Genomic DNA, 21065 nt, shown 5'->3' on the forward strand with positions numbered 1-21065 from the left:
GGTGAGGAATCTATCTAGAACTGCTTTTCCTGATACTTTCCTTCTTCTCTCTTCCTAGATATTGACAATGGGGAAAAGATAAATCAAGGCAAATTAAAGATAGTGCCAAATTCTTTGAATGCCTTCCATCAAGAGGGGAGATCTCTCTACCATCCTTTGATTCTGGGTGGGCTCTGTGACTACTCTGACCAATAAAATACAGTGAAGATAATATCAAGCCCATTTCTGGGCCAGTCCTTAATAGACTCCAGCATCCAACCTGTAAAAGAAGTCCAACTACTGATGGAGAGACCTTGCAGCAAGGCCCTGAGACTACAGGGAGAGGGGTCCAGCTGAGTCATCCAAGAGACCAGATATGTTAATAAATCTGTCTTGAACTCTCCAGATCAGCCCACATATGAGCTGAATGTCACCAAGTGATGCCAATCAAAGCACATGCAATAGAAGTGCCTGAATTCCTGACCCATGAAATTGTGAAATATATTAAAATGCTAGCTGTTTTACAGTTATGGGTTACATAGCAAAAGAGAACAGGTATAGATACATAGGTGCCTGACATGGATCACTTCAACTTTTAAGGCTCCCAGACTTTTGGCATGTACTCACAGAAGGAAGGCTGCTCTATCTAGCCCAACTCAATGCATTCAAGCATAGGGAAGAACACACTGCTTTCCCCAGATAACTCTTGATCTGTGACTTGATACCATTTCTGGAAGAAAAACACTGGTGTGCTGTCCTCTGGGGAAAGTCTTCTCAACTGATTACACAATATTAATAAAGTATTAATCTTTTAGTAATTTGCATCTCATAATTCACAGGCCACTTGGAACCCAGGCATAAGTTAATCACACTGAGCCTACGCTTTGTTTTTCCTTTTAATTTCCTCAGTTAGCACATTATTTTCAACAGCCAGAAGGTAAATCTTTTCACTTCAGAAGAAGTACATAGAAAGCCCTGCTCCTAGGTAGATAAAGAAATACATTCTTTGTTGTAAGGCCTAAGAATTATGGTGAAAGACATAAAGGTAGGCACTTTTAGTTAATGGCTTCCAAATATAATTTCATTCTTCTATTTAATTATATGTATTTCAATGCATATTCTAAATGACTGTGAGAAGACAGTGTATTCTGGAAACATAATGCACTTTTTTGAGTATCCACAGTTTATTTGTCAAACCATAACATACTTTCATGGAGATGAAATAAATAAGAAACAACCCAAGAGAGAGAAGTAAAAGAACCTTGACAAGAAGCTTGGTTTTATCCTCAAACTACAATGGCCCAAAGTCTTTTTGAAGTGAAACAATTTACTACAGATGTGCTTATTTTCTGTACTAAAGTTTTTGTTGTTGGCTTGTTTGGTTTACTGTCCAACAGACAGAAACACAAAAGCATAAGAGAAAACTTTCTTCAAGAGAATCCCATCCTAGGATTCTAGAGACAGATGTGCCAACCCTTGACCTTCCAAATGCAGGTTAGCATCTCTAGAAGTTTAAAATAGAGACATTTATGAAACTTCGATTTCGGACTTACCCTGACAATCACAGATCACAGAATTCAGAGATCTTCACTGGCATGGAGAGATCAGTTTCTGCATCTATAAAATGAGATTGATTATATCCAACCCATAGGTTTTGTTTTAGGAATTAAATTATATTTTGGAAGGAAGAAGAGAAGTGAGCCAAAACACAAAGAAAGGAAGGGATGAATCACCAAAAGGCAATGTCACATCGAAGTTAGGGAGGAGGATAACAATGTTTTATCTGGGTGGTGGGATTTAGGGTGCTTTCTGTATTCTTTGTATTTTGTATGGCTTAATTTTTGGTCGTTAACATGTGCCTTATATTTAAAAAAATAAAAACAAACTAGAAAGTCGGGAAAAGAAAATGTTTCAAGAAAGTTTGGTCAAGAGGATTTATTAAAGAGGCCAAAAAATCTAAGACAATGACTTCTCAAACGACAAATACGCCTCATTCATCCTAAACCTTTTTGTGGTGCATTGCTAGATGCAGGAGAACCCTATCAGGAGCCAAACCAAAGAATGACTGCAAATACTGGTTTTTAGGAGTCCCCTTTAATGATTAGTTGCTGTACCTTATACTCATGGGGCTCCCCAATTTTTTCCATTTTAAACAAATCTCTCTATGGAAGAAGCTTGGCCATTGTTGTAATATTCCAGATTCAAAACAACTGAAGTAGTTTAGGATATTAATGCTATTTCCTTTTTATACAACTATAAAGTTTTCAAGATTTTCAAGACAGAGTGGATAAAAATCTAAAAATAAAAACTTCATGTAATGTTTTTCATGGTCTATAAATGCTATTCAATAAGTAGTTAAAACTCATATTATCATAACACAAACATAGCATAAATGTATCAAATTCGTCTTATTTTATTTTATAAAATGTTTTGTATTTTCCTCTTCCCATTAAAAAATAAGCTTTCAAAAAACTTAGGATGAACAATTTTACATATTCTGCCTTAAAATGTGCAAGAAGTTTCACAAAATTCTTTAGGCTTCAGGGGTTTAATAAAAGACATACAGGTTTTGGACACAAAAAGTCCTGGGTTTAAAGGCCAATTTGTCACATAGTGGGTGTGTAACTGAGCACAAGTTACTTCAGCGGCATTCCCTTAAAAGTGCAGACTGAATATTCTTTAAGCAACAGGCATATGCTAGCCACTGAGAATACAAAGAGAACAGGGTACAAATGCTCCTCCCTCATAATCTCTTTGGGTCTCCCCTACATAAAACACCCACCTGATAAATGGCTGTTGTAAAGACGCAGATGTACTGTGTAGGGCATTCGATACAAAGTTGGGACGGAAGACAAGCTATATTACTATCATTGTGATTGCCAGGGCAAAGGGTAAAAGTTCGTCCCCTGCATAAAAACCACTGAGGTCCAGGATGGGAAAATACAGAGGAAAGGAGGAAAGGCTTGCTGTCCCGGAAGCCTCAGCTCTTCTGAAACCACCTTTCCATTCCAGACACTGAAGCGGCAACCAGCGGGGCAGGAGGAGCAGAACCACGCATGCGGCCCACACGCGTTTCCCATCTGCCCCCGGGGCTCTATACCCGCGCAGGCGCAGCCTGCAAATGCCAAGCTGTTAGCCCCGGAGAAACGATTCCTGATTGTGGGGAATGTGGGCCGAAGCATAACCACCATGTTTTAAAGGCTCTGTCGGTAAGACCACTCAGACAGGGAGAATCCACTGGCCCACCGTGGGCACAAACCCCAGTTTCGTACCTTCTCTGTTTCACTGTCCCCGGTCGCACTCCTGACTCCGGCCTGGATCGCTTCCCTAATGAATAACAGGCATGCAAGTCCTTGTCTCCGGCTTTGCGTTGGAGAGAAAACAGCCAAAATTCTACCTATGGAAGGAATATATTAACAGCAGAATTTTGTTGTTGGAGGAAAATGGCCATGCAATGAAATAATATGCAGCCATTCAAAAAGAGTGAGATTTGGGGTGCCTGGGTGACTCAGTCGGTTAAGCCTCCCACTCTTAATTTCGGCCCTGGTCATGATCTCAGGGTCCTGAGATCCACCCTGGGTGTGAAGGCTGATTAAGATTATCCCCTCCCTTGCCTTCTCCCCACTTCCCCAAAAAAGTGAGGTAAACTAATCAAGTTGACATTAGAAGCCTTTTTTTTTTTTTCCTCTGAGAAAGAGAGAGAGCAGGTGAGAGGAGGGGCAGAAGGAGAGAATCTCAAGTGGACTCCACAGAGCTCAGTCTCAGGACCCTGAGATCATGACCTGAGCCAAAATCAACAGTGGACTTACCGACTGAGCCACCCCAGCGCTCCTTAATCAGAAACTTCTAAGACATACTGTTGCGTAAGATAAGGAAGACGCAGAGTAGTGTTACGATATGATGTCATTTTGTAATACAAAACAAAAATAGCCCCTCAGAAAGCTCCATATCTGTACATAAACATCCTTATTTGCAAATGTATACGTAAGCATTTATTTTTAAATTCTATATGTATATATACTTTAAAAAGGATACATGCTAGCTTTTTAAATGTGTTTGTGTATATGGGAATAGAAGAGCGGAGGTTAGTGAAACAAAAAGAGGTCTTTATTTAAAAGCCATGTCTGTGACATATTATTCCATTCAGATAAAACTGTACAAATATGAGTACGTGCTTACAACAGATGAAAGAGAGAGAGTCACCAATATACTAACAATAATCACCTCTGAAACATGGGATTTCAGGTAGGCTTTTACTTTCTACCTCACACTTTTCCTGTTTTAAGTTATTCAGTAGTTGTAGATTAAAAACAAAATATGGAGAGGCAGTTTGGCATAGTGGTAAAGAGTACAAACTCTGGGACCTGACAACTATATTCAAATCTTGGCTCTGTCACTTATGGTTGTGTGACTTTGGACAGGTTAGTTCATTTCTTTGGGCTTCAGTTTCCCCCTCTGCAAAATGGATATAATATATTACCTACTTCATTGGGCTGTTAAGAAAATTAAATAGGAAATATAGGTAAAGCTTTCAGAATGGTACCTGGCACATAGTAAATGATAAATAAAGACTAGCTATTATTATTTCTTTATAGTTGACTGAGAAGGAAAATAACTGGAGGGCTCAAGTACACCGTTAGTTAGGCAGGGAAAAAAGATAAGCTTCACTGTTATTCTGGCCTGGGTAACCACTCACATGCAGCCACTCTGCTCCTGTAAGTAAGCAGCCTCTACTTCCTGGACGGAAGAAAAAGAAAGAAAGAAAAGAAAAGAAAAGGAAGAACAAAGAGAGCAAAGGAAGAAAGGAGTTAGAGAGAGGAAGGGAGGAACAAAAAGAAGGAAAAGGAGGAGGATGACAAGGAAAGAAAGAAAAGGAAGGAAACGACCCCAAAGGTTCCACTTGGATACTGATGCGACAGGGCAAACCCCCCTCCTCCCAGGTGTCTGGTCTGACCTGAAGGATTCTCTTTCCCGTTTCCTGGTAATCTCAGTTCTTCAAGAAGTGTGCAAGTCCATGTTGGTGGTCTATTTTTTCTTAATTGAGATATATAACTGTTAGTATATACGTTTTGCTGACATTCATGTCACTATCCTAGATATCAGATTTAAAAATACTTTTAATCAGTTATAAATGAGAATGTATACACAATAATTCTAAAACTGTGTCTTCATCAAAGTTTGCTTCCAAGTATGATACATGTGGCTTTAGTGCCAATTCTTATTAACTGTGCAGCGCAATGTGCTGACACCCATGACACATTTCCCCTTCTTCAGTCACACAAATACTTCTAATTAGCCATAAATGAGAATGTATACACAACATTTCCAATAGCTACTCTGTTCCTATCAGAGTTCACATCAGAGAAAACTTAAACTGTTGCCACTGAGCTGCCTTGCTCTAATTCCAACAACTCTTATTTCAGAAATGCTTAGAAAATTGAATCTTTAGATCTTGCTGGGTAAACAGATCTGAGGTAGATTTATTTCAACCCAAGTCCTTTATTTGAGATATGTGTGCTCCTGAACCCAACTAAAATGCATACCATAGCCATTTCAAAGGCAGTGATAAAATTACTTGGTTAAATATTTTGGCTAGATTTCCTGTTTCCAGAGGCCTGGGCTTTGTATTCTGTGGCTTCTGCATTTGCATGTGGTGATGGGGGTAGTATTAAATGGCACCACATCTGCCAACCTCCATAAATACCAAGCCACACAGGATAAGCCCCATGCACCCATCGCCACTGTGAGCCACACAGACAAGACAACGCCACATCTCAATTACCACCTTCAAAGTCTCAGATCTTTTTGGCTTTCTTCAGGAATCTAGGCTGTAAGTTTATTAGGATATCACAAACCATAACATAATTCCTCAGTTAAGCGTGGAGTCTATAGTATCACCTTAGTTATAATTCAGATAATTCTCCAAACTTGAGGCTGTGAAGCATTCTGATCTGCTCTTAGATTTCTCTATAATCTCTCCTTCGTTTTATAACAGGCTTAGTCTTCTGTTGCTGTGTGCAAATGGCAGTCCTTTACAAGTCATCAGGCCATGATTTGTGCATGGCCTGATAAATTGAGGTGAAAGAGAAGCTTTTTGTGAGGGGAGGAAAAACGGTTCTGTTAAACTTTGCTTACTTTCACTACCTTTAAAAACTCATTAAATAGGTTTCTGCCTTCTACTTGCCGAAGTGTTTAAAACCCTTTTTAATGAAAAATTCTAATCCTATATAATCACACCATAAGTACTTTCTTTCTGTTCAAAGAGGAAACAGTGTTAAATTTTAATGCATACCTCTGGCAAGCTATAATAAAAGTGTTCAGTCAGTTTTAAATCCGATTAGTGTAACTGTTACAGATTAGAGAAAAATCCCAAGTGATTGAAGCAAGTCCCCAGCTCAAGGAACTAATTTAGGGTCCAGGCCTATCACACCAGAATCAAAGGGAACATGAAGGCTTTCGCATCCAGTTTGCCCAAATTTGTTCAGAAAATAATAAAATAGGGTCCTGTGCTAGATATTGCAGCAATATAAAGATAACTTTTCGAACAGGAGGCAGATAAGGCATAAGGCACCACTAGACAATGTGAAATGAGGGGAAGAGCAGAAGTGAGGAGTCCTCTAAGAGAATTCAGAAAGGACGGAATCACATGCCAGGGAGAGAAACCCTGAGACTTCTTAGAGGATGTAACTTCTAAAAGAGGATTTTTAGGACAGACAGACTCCACAGATGAGGAAACACGATTATCGCTGCTAAGGTGGCAAAAAGTATAAAATTTTCCAAGAATTTGAGAAACTTTGTTTAGAACTTTGAGAAGGGTGGGGAATGCCACTTTGTTGAGCAGAATGTTGAGCAGGCACTATACCAGGAATCAAGACCTATTTTCTCATTTACTCCTCACAGCATCCCAGTGAGCTGGTTATTATCCCCATTTTATAGGTGAGAAAAATGAACCTCAGATTGTCAAACTTGCCTAATGTTGAACAGCTAGCAAGTGGTGGCACTCCGAAGAAAAATATGGTTGAGCTTCTCTCAGTATTTAGCCTCGGGAACTTCCTGAGTCATACATTCCTCTTACTCACCTTTAAGGCCTGATTTGTTCTAAAAGACTTTCCTGACCACCTGAGTTAGAAATTGTATTTCTGGTCTCTGAAATCACAACATTCTTATTGTCATTACCCAAGTGGCATTTACTGTACCCTGCCTTCTATTATTATTTCTTCTCATGCAGTTGTTGGTTGGGCAATTGTGTTGAGCAGGAATATCAAAAACATCTGAAAAGAAATGCGTATATATATTTAAATATTTATATTTTTGAGGCTGTCCTTCCACGTCACTTTGCCTTCTTCAGTTGTCTAAGACCATCTAGAGGAGAGGGTAGTTATCTAAACCCAAAGAGTTTATGCCAGAACATGTAAAGGCACCAGCAATAAGCATTTTTAAATATTCCCTCAGTGTTTCAAATTCCCACCCCCTCCCCAGTGAGAACCAGTAAGCTAGGTGGATTGAAAATCAGGTGATTACACTTAAAAAAAAAAAAATTAAATTGAATTTTTTAAAAAATCACGTGATTTGATATCAGGTCCCAGCTCTGCCACTTACTAGTTGTGTGATCCTTACCATTTCTGAGACCCACTCTTATCATGTATAAGTTGGAAATCATTTTATCTGCTTTTTAGGATTAATTTAAAAGTCTAATGACTAAGTCTGTAAAGTCTTATATAATGGGATGGTATTAACATGTCTGGATTAGAAACATCTTAAAATCTGGACCCTGCGTGCTCCTTGCTTTTATATATACAAACTAAGTGATTGCACTTAGTAGATACTTAATAGTAGGTGTTGATTCACAAATGTATGTCTCAGAACCTTAGGAAAATAACACATTCAACTAAGATGTCAAGGAAACATACTGAAATGTCCTCCACCTGGGATACCATTTATCTCACAACTTTTCCCCAGCCTGGATACATTTTAAGGACAATGCCTACTTAAAAGTCATGGCTGTCTCTGAAATGAGGAGCTTTGGGCTCCAGATTGTCATTATCTACCATCTTTCCTCTCTCACACTCTCCATTCTATACCTCCCAACCAAGATGCTCACTTACACCTCTTTACAGTCAAGGTGGAACTCGGCCTTAATAAATTAATGATTACTAAAGAATAGAGGACACTTTTTACCTTTCAAAACAAATCTTCTAATGAATGATAAGAAAAATTAATTTCCTCATTAAAAGAGGACCAGGAAGGGGAAATGAAAGCCAAATACAAACCCCCTACAGTAAGAGAAAGGATGGCAAAAAAATAAAAACAAGGATTCATGAATGCAGGAAGAAATTAAAACAAACCTGCAGGCCCTCATAAATACAGCAATCAGGCAGCTCCATGCATGCATCCCATATTTGAATTTTTATTTTACATGAAGTATTTTTGTATCTGCTTTGCCTAAATTTGGCCTCTTACCAAAGCCTAATGACTCTACTTTATGTTAAGCTTTTCGAAGGATCTAAACTTAAAACTCGGGGGGAAAAAACCTGTTAATTTATCTTGTAGGAAAAGGTGTTATAATTTGAATGAAAAACAGCAAGCAGACAGATAAAAAGGAGCTGGCACAAAGCTCAGGCAATCAGTAACATTTTTTGTACCTGCAGGCTGAGAAATTGTCTCCAGTGTTGTATGATGTTATTACCATTGCCTATTTTCACTTGTACATTAGGTTCAAGCATAATTGTGTGAAGATTTGATGTTCTCCACAGATTTACTATTTTAATAAGCTCATAATGTTAAAACACTATATGTGTTGACAGAGGTACTTACACTGTATTAAGCAAACAAATCAAATCATTTTCTTTAAAATGCTAAGCAGCCTAATTTGACCTTTCTACAGGCCCTGGTCAGTTCGGAAATGGACCCAGATAATAGTCTTCTCTGACTCTCTATCTTTATTCCTTTCATCAGCAAACATACTTGTCCTCACAGACCATATGCCATTATCACTCCAGAAACTGCCTTTACTCTATTGAAGTTTATGGGGCAGAGTGGAGCCACTATGCTTGATACTCCTGAATATTCATGGTAGCCAGAAGTAAGCTCAGGTACCAAAAAGCAAGTGTGTCATCTAGTTCATAAATCTATTTTTTGAAGTAAAATTTAGGACTTGGTAGGATGTGGCTGTATTAAAATAGGAGACATTAAATCCATGCAACAAGCAAAAGGGAGACTCATTGGCATAAGTAAATTCAAGGTCAGAGGCAGCTGGATTTTGACATTGAGTTCAATATCGAAACAAAGAAAAAGTAGTGTCCCCAGTTTTTGCAGATCATTTTGGCCTCTTCTTTATTTGAAGAAATAATTTAATAACTATTTAAAAATACATATCATTTTCTTTAGATTAAAAAAACACATAAGCATGGAAGAAAGAAATCAGTGATTCTCTCTCTCAGAAATGATCCTTGCTGATTTTAGATCTTATTATTCCAGGCTTCTTCTGTGCATGTTTGAATAGGTTAATCTGACACAAACTGATTTTTAAGTTGGTGTTTTTCTTTCCACTTAATGCTTTGTTAATATCTTTCCATGTGGTTAAATACTCTCCAACTTCAATAACACATTAATAGCTGTGTAGTATTCCATCAAGGAATACTGTGTTGCCTATGGTGGGATATCTGGGTTGCCTCCACAACCCAATTAAGATGGTAATGAACTTATAGCAAGTTCTTTTTTAATATCAAAGCCTCCATCTGCACTCCTCATAAGACATTTTATAGCTCTAAAAGGCTTTAACTCTTGTGAATTTAGTGACTTAGACTTTTCTGTTGACTTCCATTTAATCTTAAGGATATATTACACAAAACAACCCTTTTATCTGAAAACTTGTCAAAAATAATTACATCTGCATCAATTAACATTTTACTTCTATAATTCCATAATGTGTACTTCATATATATTTGTTTCTGCAACATCATCCTTAGAATAAATATATGAAATAATATACACACTTAAGAAACATTGCACAATTACTTCCACCTAATCCAAAGACAATTCTCTTTTATCTACTGATTCATTCAACAAGTACTTATTAGGTACCTACTGTATAACATGTACTATGCTGCATGCCACTGGAGAAATATTTAAGCATCTACATTGGGTATGTCTTTACTTCAAAGTCAAAGCCACTAGGAAATGTTTATGTTTTTCCTATATTTTCCACAAATATCAGAGGCAATACTTAATTTATGTTATATAAAGATGTTGTTCTACTTTTGAGTGGCATGTGGGCCTTTATCACTTGTTGACCAATTAACTAATAACAAGAAGGTCTAACAAATCTCTCTCTTTTTTTTTTTTTTAAAGATTTTATTTATTTGACAGAGAGAGTGAGCACAACCAGGCAGAGTGATAGGCAGAGGGGAGAAGCAGGCATCTTGAGCAGGGAGCCTGATGTGGGACTCATCTCAGGACCCTGGAATCATGATCTGAGCTGAAGGCAGATGCTTAACCAAGGAAGACCCCCCAGGCCTCCTATAACAAATTTCTCTTGACAGAAATATAATCTATACCAATCTGGGCCAAATTAACAGGGATTTTCAGCAGTTCTGTACTTTCTGTGGCCCTTAGATAACAGCCAATAGATAATCAATTATGTAAGAGGCTCATCTTGATAGGTGAGATGGGCAAATGAGCATTAACAAACTTTTAAGGGTCCCATCACCTCCACAGTAAGTTTTAGGGCCTGCCCATCAAGATCATCCAATATCTCTCTTGCATATCCTCAGGCTAAACAATGTTCCTTTATCCCATCATTTCACTTTTTAATATGTCTACCTTTACCTTCTCATTTCTTCAGTGATTCAGCTATAACCTAAAAATTTACCCATTCTATCTGCCATCCTTCTAACACCTTCCCAAACTTCCATCAGACTAAATAATGACCCTCTTCTAGTGAACACTTCAAAGAACACTCAAAGCTGGCCTCTTTCTCAAAATCTTTCCTGACTGATTGGAAGATAAAGCAGCTTTCCAAAGAGTTCCATCTCAACAGCATGCCATTCCCCATGGAATGTGTATTTGGATATAGATAGTGTTGTTACATATGTATGAGAATATGTTTTACTTATTCACCTGCCTTTTTTCAGCCTGATTGTGAGCCCCTAAAGACTAAGAACATGTTTTCTCTTTATTCTGTAATGATCCCACCCCCACAGAGTTACACTGCTAAATGTTGGTGCCACCTTTCTCGAAAGCAGCTATCAATAATTACAACACTTTAACTAGCTAGGTCTTTAGAATACAGATTTTTAGAGGTAGAAGACAATGTTAGAGGTTACCAAGTCCATCACCTTTCTCTTTTTAAAGCTCACATTTATTTAGTATTTATTACATTCCAGATACTATGCTAAGCTCTTTATGTGAATTATCTCATGTAGTCCTCACAAAAATTGATGGAGTAGGAATTCTAAATATCCCCATTTTTGTGTGCCTACCAAAACTCTCCTTACACCTTTCCACGAGAAAGTATACACAAATGAACAAACAATAATAGCTTAACCTAGGATGAGGACTAGAATAAGATGGAGGGGTGCAAGGCAAAATTTGAGGAGGCTTGCTCTTTCAGGGTTGTGCAAGCACTTCCTTACATTTTGCCCTTTAGGTACCTCTCTTGCCTCACCCTAGTCTCAGTCCTTACTAGACCTTATTGTATGTCAGGTACTGCTGTAAGTATATTATGTAGTTAATACAACAAACCTATGAGGTAGGTAGTGTTATCCTCATTTACAAATAAGGAAATGGAGATTAAATAATAATATGCCTGAGATCCCACAGTTAGTAAGTGACAGGGATGGTATTCAAATCCAAACATCCTGGTTGTAGATAGATAATTAAATGAATACATGAAATAAGGAATGAATGACTATTAAGGCCACACTGAAAGTTAGGCAGAGCTGAGGGAGCCCCAAATCCTGATTTCTGGCTCTCAATCTAGTACAATTCCCCCATACCTTTCAATATCAAAGTTTCTTTGGTGACTTATCAAATTAAATGTAAGCAATTGTTGACTTTTCTCTAACTGAACAATTTTTTTAAAGCAGGTAATAAAGACGTTTGAATCAAGCGCATGTAAAAGGTAGCAGTCCATAATTTCTAACAATGCTAGACTTCTTTTTCTCTGAATTATTTAATCTCATAGTTAGGTAAAGGTCACATTTCTAAACTATTTAAACAATTACTGACTATAAGTATAACTGCATGCTACCAAGCTGCTCATTTTCTACTAAAAGTTGTAGATCCAAGTATTAAGATCAAGTTCTTTCCTGCCCCACTTTCTAGGTAATTTTTCTGGTTCTGGTAATATTTTCATGGATTCCATGATTCAGAGCAATAGAGATTATCTTCACTAAGGGATCTAATACTTCACAGAACATTGAGTTGTTGCTTTATCTTCCATGGAGTATTTTTGCTCTGCCTTAAAGCTTCCTTCTCTTAATAAGAACATCCCTACCCTGATTTTATGTTACTTTGGTAATTCTCACATTGCAGGAAGTTCCCAGATGATAAAGTTTATAATACTTGCTTGTCAAAAAAAATCAGGGAGTCAGAAAAATACTGCCACTTTTGTTACCATTGATACTAGGTTAGTTTTATCGCTTCTCAGCCTTTTGGCTAAGATCAAGTGTGATACTAGGTTAGTTTTTTAATTTCCTAATCTTCAGTTCTAGGAAATGAATCTGATTGACCAAGATCATCTTTCTAGGCATGCAAAATCACCTATGACTAGCTGCCTATGCACTAACTCCCCTTAAATTAAAGATCTTCCAGTAATCTAATCATTTGAGGCCAGGGACAGGGACCCATAGAAGAGAACTTGGCAGTTTAGGGAAGCTTCATATAAAATGGTACAGATTGGAAATAAGTAAGCAGTGAAATAAATAAGCAGAGCAAGATGTTTTTTATACTTTGATGTGTATTTCAGAAACAAATTGGAATAAGGAAGTCTATGTGAATTAGTAAGAAACAAATTGGTTTTTAAAAACTCCTCAATGAGTGTTATACTCTGAAAACTGGAACAATGGGAAAATTTAGAAAATATTAGAAAATGTTGTCTTTAGGAAAATATTGAAGAGGCTTCAGTAGCAACAACTGTCATGAATGGGTTAGAACATGCAACATGCTATGTACTGTAATACCTAGATATAAACACATGAAACTGACAATCCTAAGAGTACATCCAAGAACTTCATGGACATACCTGATAAAATTTCACAGTTGTATTGAGTGTCTAAAACATCAGCCACTTTTTTTTTTTTAGACTCCATTTATTTATTTTAGAGAAAGAGACAGAGACAGAGAGAGCATGAGCAGAGGGAAGACAAGCAGACTCCATGCGGGGCACAGAGCCCAACACAGGGCTCAATCCCAGAACCCTGACATTATGACCTAAGCTGAAATCACAAGTCAGATGCTTAACCAACTGAGCCACCCAAGTGCCCCAACAATAGGCATTTTATTTGAATGAATTTATATCTGTTTCATGTCCTTTTAGAATAATAGTTTCTGAAGATAGTGCTTTGCTATTTAAGATTTGCCTTATGCAGCACCTAACCCCATACATCAATCCAGGCAATAAATAAATAGAACACTGTAAGATGTTGGAAAATATAAATATCTTTATTTTTCTTTTTTTTTAAATTTCAGGGGAAAAAATAACATGAGACCCTATAGTGAAATGGAACATCTATAGATTTTGAAGCTAGAGAGGACAGATTGAACAGTGCTTCTGTGAGGACTTGGGAAATCAATTATCTGCTTTAACCTGACTGATCTCATCTTGTAAATTTTTATGAGGATTACATAAGAGTATGTAAAGAACATGCCATGTCAGAACTTGTCAAGTCCTCAGGATAAGGTAACTTTTATTACTTTATCATATATATTTTTGGAACAGTAGAATCATAGTATAAAAACTATGACAGATGGATATAATATATCTAATGTAAAATGTGGCCAACATAGACAAATCAAATATTGAAGAATCGTGTATCAGTCAGGGTAAGCTAAATCAACTAATTAATTTAGCAGAGGCTCAACTTCAGTTACTCAGGGAGTAAGGCTGACAAAGACACTACCTTCTAACAGCCACTTCTTCTGGAACATATAGACTCTTCAGTCACCAGCACGGTAAGAGGGCACTGGAGTGTCTCACACATTGCTAAGCACATATCAATATTAGAAATGACATGTATCACTTCCACCCACAACCAATTGCAAAAGCTAGTCAACATGGCCCCATCTAATTGCACAATGGTAGAGAAATGTAACCCTCTCATATACTTGGAAGGAAAGGAGAATGAGATACGGTGAACATTAGAAGGCCTTACCAAAAGATTTGTCCTTAGCTCAAAAGGCTTTCAGAAAAGAACCATATAATTGAGTTTTTAATAAGGTGGGTTGTTTTTTTTTTTAAGAAATGAATTTTATCTTCTTGGTGATGTGGCATATTTGGTTGATTTGGATGTGGGGCAAAACATTACAATTAATCATTGTCGGAGTTGTCCTGGGTATGGCAAAATAAAAAAAGTTGCCATCCAGAAAGGAACTTTGCACAACAAAGTGTTAAATGAAATACTACCAGGCAAAATAAGGCAATATTCTTTTGCTGTCTAGCACCACACAAGATGCTAACTAAAAGAGTAAATAAAAACATTCAACATGCATTTAGCTTTCATAATTTACCTTCTGCAAGGTTGATTTAGAGTATGCAGAATATGCCACATTATTTAAGCTGTAAAAAGGAGCTGCTTTACACTACCTGCCATGTACAATTATAATAATCTGTCAGACAAATATAATTACAGAGTGTGATGTCTGTTTGAGTGTGAAGGCTTTGATTGTGTGGTATTGTCTGCTCCACACTGTGGCACAGCATAAACAATTGTACTCTGTGGCAACTCTCAGCCAGAACTGATGCTCACATCAGGAACGCCCCATTAAATAGCACAAACGGGTGGGTTTGGGTTGAAGATTGTTGACTTTGTTTGATTTTTTTCCCCCGACACTTTTCCAAGGGCAAACTTGACCACAGTAAGTTTTCTGCAGTACAGTATGATAGGTCTCCAAGATATTGTTAATAAAAGTGAGTGGGAATGGGAGGCTAAGGCAAGGTATGGCCAATTAACAAGTTCCAACCATTTTAATGATGAAAAGTAGGTTGAGAAAGGAATGCATGGGTCACTTTAATGATTAAAAAAATAATTAGGTGACACTTCATGGATCTAAAAGATTAAGTTGGTATTTTATAGAGTAAGTTATTATTGTAATTTGTTACTGGACCTCACACCAGCTGACAAAATAGAAAAGGTAACCATCATTATAGCCTCATATCGTATTAAAGAAATTAAAGATGTGTTTGGCTTTAAATTAATCAATTGTTTCCTCGTTGTACCTTCTATACTAAGTTGGATCAAGCTATTTTTAATTTATTTTTCAACTGATGATCTCATCACTGTGACTGTGACCTTCATACCCAGATATTTTGCTGTGGGACTTCTCTGCAGGGTACACCTTTTGTTTTTTAAGATGAAACTTGCCTAGAAGGGATTTAAGAGTATTGGCTTACCAAATTCTGCTTTTTTATAGTTCATGTGGTAGAGAAGTTTTATATTATAATCCAAACTCTATGCCTGATCACATGGTCAGTCCAAAGTAAAAACCTGGATTTGGCTTCTGGTTTTCTTTTAACTTACAAATATATAATGTCATGATGATATCTGAAACAGCTTAGAAAGATTAAGCAACTTTTCACTAACAGCACAATTTGCTTTCATTGATACATGAGCACTAATATCCTATCCCTTCTGGCCATATGAGAAAAGAATTCCAGAGATTAGTTAATATAAACCTGATAACGTTGTGCTAGAGATGTGAGTTTTCTGGATGAATCCACCATTGAGAAGAAATAGCATTTTTATGATGTTTCAGTGTTTGAGTCTTCCAGTATAGGCTCCATGGACAATAACAAATCTATCATAAAATAACCACAGAATCTTGAAATCTTTGCACTGGAAAGACCTCGACCAAATAGAAATGATACTTCATTCCTTGGACCCTAATGTACCCTCTGTATCTTTCTCTCATAGTTTTTGGAAGGATAAGATGCCTACTTATATTGGTCTACAAATCCCTTAAGACCAAGAATTATAATTTACTCCTCTTTGTCTCTTGAATGCTTGCAATAGGACCTAGGGTAGCATGAATAGCTGAAATGATAGATGAATAGAAAAAAGAAAAAAATACTATATTGCAATAATGGATATTTGTGGGACCTTCTCCAGTATCTACTCCCTCCCTTCCTTTCCTACAGTCCCAATTTCTGTTTGAAGATTCAAGTGGTTTCAGAGAAGCTCTTATTATCTCCAACTCCAGGAGTAGAATATGTAATCTAGGTTAAACCAATTAGCACATTCCATCTATCTAACAAGTTTTTGGCTCTGCCTTGAGCACATGACCTAACTAAAAATTTTCATTCAGAGTGAATCTCAGAATTATTTCTGGGAAGGAAGAAACAAAGATGCTTTTTGCTGGGTGTAAATGTGGAAGCATGCAATCCTAGAGTGGATGACAGCCACTCAGGACCATGAGGAGAGCAAGTCTTAGAATAGAACCAATGTTAAGAAAGGTATATAGCAGAGACAGAAAGAAACTGGAAGCCTCATTCGAACCTAATCTTATCTCTGGATTTTTCAGCTATAAAAAAAGAAACAAAGAAAATAAAATTCCTTTATTTTTCATGTTAGCTTGGGTCAGATTTTCCGTTTCTTACAACACAAAGCGTCCTGATTCAATTGTAAATAATGCCATTGAACAGATGTGAGCTGAACAAGCACCATGTACTTCAGAAATATTGGCAAGCCCTAATGCAAACCATTCCACAAACAAACTACAAACCAAAAGTGATGAACACTCCTAATTTCCATTTCCCACTAAAAGGAACCAAGGCTTCCTAAAGAAATGGTTGATTTTCCAGGTCTTGTGTAGGAAAGGTACAAGTTGAGACAGGGACATCTAGTTATGTCAAAAGGCAAGATAGTTCTCACAAGCGACTATGCTAAAGAATGAAACCAATTTGAAACAACTCCCACCAGCTAAAAGTGGGACAGCTTGAGCATCTAATAATAATAATAGTAATAATAATAATAATTGCTAAGGATCAAAACTGATCAAATATGTTAAATATGATGCTTTCATAGTGGTACTAGAGTAAATAAATTTCATTGATCATAGAGAGTATTAGGAGACCACCTAAATAAAGAGAAACAAATATTTAATTTGCCTTTCTTGTATGAACTCTGCTCCAGGGAGTTGTTAAGTTGTTAATAGTTGTTAAGGAAAAGTTTCTCACTAAACTACATTTCCTAGCAAAGAAATGAAGAAAAGTCCTTGTTGCAAATACTTAATGCAATAATAGATCTGGGCAATAAACGTGAGTGGCTGCTTACATCCCCAAAAATAAAACCCACACATTATGTGCCTCTTGATGGAAGTGTACCATACCACCCATGAAGTATTCTTGTCAAATAATCAAACATGAATCAGATCAAGCCTCTTAGTCTAACTACTATTCCATAGGAAATAAAAGAGAGATGCAATCAACAAAATCCAAAGTGTGGGAAGCTCTACAGAGAAAATGACCCAATTTTTATGAATAAACTGCAAGGAAAAAATAGAGATATAACTTATAGATTAAAAGGTTCTTAAGAGATATAGCAATCCTTTGGTAACGTGAAGACCTTATTGACATTCTGGTTTAAACAAACCAACTATAAAAAATATGAGACAATCAGAGAGATTGGAATCCTGATTGAATATTTGATGATAGAGGGAATTACTATTTTTATAGGTGTGATAATGTTACCATTGTGATTTTTTTAATTTCTTACCTTCTATAGATTCATACAGAAGGAGTTATGGGTACAAAGATGTCTAGTACAACATTATTTGGGAGAGGGGAAATAAAGGTGAAATAAGATTGCCATGAATTCATTATTGAAGTTGAGTGGTAGGTATATGAGGGTTCATTAAACTATTCCTTCTGCTCTTGGATAATATTTAAGATTTTCCAAAATAAAATTTTTAAGTATATCATTCCATTATCATTCAAAATCATATATACATGCCAGCCTTTCTTGCTTTCACATGAACAGGCTGTCATCCTTCAATCATGTTTTAATTTCTCCACATTGTAGTTCACCCAGTCACTGATATCTGTATGCCTTCTTCCCAGAGAGTGGGCATTATCCCACACATGCACACTCATCCCCATGGAGGTGTTATAGGAAATCCATCACTCTCCCAGCTTAAAAGACTTCACTTTTTTTTTTGTCTTATTGTTATGTCCAGCTAGCCGACATATAATACATCATTAGTTTTTGATGTAGTGTTCAGAAGTTCATTAGTTGCGTATAATACCCAGTGATCATCACAACACATGCCCTCCTTAATAGCCATCAACCAGTTACCCCATCCACCCAGCCGCCCCTTCTGCAATCCTCACTTTGTTTCCCAGAGTCCAGAGTCTCATAGTTTGTCTCCTTCTCTGATTTCTTTCCATTCAGTTTTCCTTCCCGTCCTCTATGGTCCTCCACTCTATTCCTAACTGGAGGGGATTGTGCTAAGTGAAATAAGTCAAGCAGAGGAAGACTTCATTTTCATAGACATGGTTTTCTTCCATTTATTTCCTTACACCTCTATTCTACTTTAATGGCACTATTTATTCCAATTCCTACATTCCTCTTTAGGAATGAACCATACTGACTAACTCATGCAGACAGACCTATAGCTAGCCAGTGCTATGTTGAAAAGTTTCAACATCTACATTTCTGTGGGCCTATATACATAATCTGGCTCAGTGTAAACCTCTTAAGTGAAATGCTCTCCTGGAAATAAAACCTGCTCTCTATGTTCTTCTATTTTATTTCAAACTCAATACAAAGCAATGGTCCCCAAAGAAAAGTTATGCTGGAGTTAGGTTCACACTATTTCCCTGAAATGTAATAGGAGATTTAAACACAGATGATATGACTGGTTAATAAATGTCACCATTGAGTAGCTTTGTTCACCTAATAATATCATTCCAATCATTATAAACAAATTGAAGGGGTTCTTATGTGAAACAAACACGGCAGGACTTATTCCTGCGTAACACAAGACCAAGCCAGGGCAGCCAATCCTAACGGCCTTCAAGAAGGGGCAAGACTGGCGTGCAGCTTTGTGGTATCCCGGGAGGATTTTATTTCCAAATATAAAATTCATGCCATGCTCACAGGCAGAACCTTAGAATAGTCATAATGATCTAATGGCAGCATTACTATGGAAGGCTGCTACTAATACTTTGAACTACTGCCGTTCTATACAGATCCAAGGATATGATTTCAAAGCTCATGTGGAATGAAGACTGCCCCAACTGAAAGCAATCCACCTGAGTAAAAAAGAGAGGAAAGAAAAGAACAGGGTAGAATGCAACCGAAGCCCACAATTTGGGATTTCTAGGATAGGGAGGTCGGAGCTGGTTCTCTGATTATGGGGTTTCTTTTATTATTGTTGTAGTTTAAAGGAGTGGCAAAGAAAGAGAAATTGTCTCTAAATTGCATGACTGACTTTTTGAATTACCTCTAACTTAAAGATTATAATGTGTTTATTTTCCTCTTCCAAGAAGAGAAGGATAGGAATTGTTCCATCACCCTCATGCTCTTTTCCTTCTGCTATCAAAGGAACAAGAATTCATTGATGACAACTCCCTTGTGCTCAATCTTGCTTCAATACTGACAGCAAAAAGAAAAGAAATAGCATATTAACTGCAAAAGAGGTCCGAACCCCTGTAAGTCCAACCTTATAAAACATCCAAGGCCTGTTGGGCCTGTCACTTGACATTTAGACAAAAATGGCTGTTAGGCAGAAAACTGCCTAACAGTTAAATGGCTGTATTTATAGGTAGTACTCACTGTTTCAAACCTAACCATGCAATTCTTGTGGGAAGAAGTTCTGACAGAGCTAACAAGCCTGTAAAAGATAGATAGATAGATAGATAGATAGATAGATAGATAGATTTAGATATAGATATACACACACACATATATACATGTATGTGTGTGTGTGTGTGTGTGTGTGTGTATATATATATATATATATATATATATATAATTTTTAAATGCTTTGGGAATTTCCTTTCATTCGTTCAATAATTTGCAGTTGGAATTCATAACTTTAGCAGAGTTTCTCACATACAATCCCAAATTTGGAAACACCTATTTTAGAGTATATTGTAACATGTGTTTAAGATACATTGAATCTTTGGAGAAAAGTGCTATAGAAATTTAATAAATGAAAGCTCATTTTTGAAACTCTGTAAAAATACATGCGTTTGAATTAATTTTTAGCTAGACGATCTCCTTGGCAGGTAATGTGTAGTGATCCCATATGCCCCAGATTTTAAGGTTCTGGAGTATGGGAAGAAAAAGGTTATGGCCTAAAGAAGCTCATTCTGAGAGTGGAATAGTTCTCGACAAAAATCGGAGTGGGAATGCCAATTTTGGCCTTGAAAATGCATTCACTTATGCTATTTGGAATGTGAAAGAAATTTGAAATATATAAAAAGTAGAGTTATAAAGGGCAGCTGGATTCAACCACATGGTCAAATTTGAATCAGCAAACTGACATTCTCTGAGATAACACACATTATGTCCTTTAAAATTAAAAAGGAAAACAAGAGCCAAGTATCATTACTCATTTGTTATTTTGTGAGCTGGTTCAACTCAAGAATACATAATTTTCTGGTTATAATGCAAACTAAGGAAGGATGAGAGCCAGATATAAACAATCTCTTCCTTCTGGAGTAAAATATATAGCTATCTAGGGAATCAGTGTGATTATGAAGAGACCAGATGCTTTGATTCTTGGCTGCTATAGGACCTGGCCTGGCAACCTACAGCTTTATCATCAGAGAGGTAAAGATGAATCCAAGAGATTAAAAAAAAGATAGAAATAAAATTCTTTGTAAGTAAGCAAAAGTGGGGACAACCTTTTCATAAGCAAAGTAA

At 36.9% G+C, this 21065-nt stretch overlaps 1 long non-coding RNA gene across 1 annotated transcript in view; it reads left to right on the forward strand.

Moving 5' to 3' along the window:
• Positions 1-4143: 4143 nt before the first annotated feature.
• The window catches only part of LOC116589995, a 113586-nt gene continuing 96664 nt past the window's right edge, over positions 4144-21065 (forward strand). The window contains exons 1-2 of the long non-coding RNA XR_004285470.1: positions 4144-4224; positions 13669-13879. This is a non-coding gene — a long non-coding RNA (uncharacterized LOC116589995). The remainder of the gene's footprint in view (positions 4225-13668; positions 13880-21065) is intronic.

The sequence above is a fragment of the Mustela erminea genome, chromosome 5, assembly GCF_009829155.1.
Source record: "Mustela erminea isolate mMusErm1 chromosome 5, mMusErm1.Pri, whole genome shotgun sequence".
In the NCBI taxonomy this organism is placed as follows: Eukaryota; Metazoa; Chordata; class Mammalia; order Carnivora; family Mustelidae; genus Mustela; species Mustela erminea.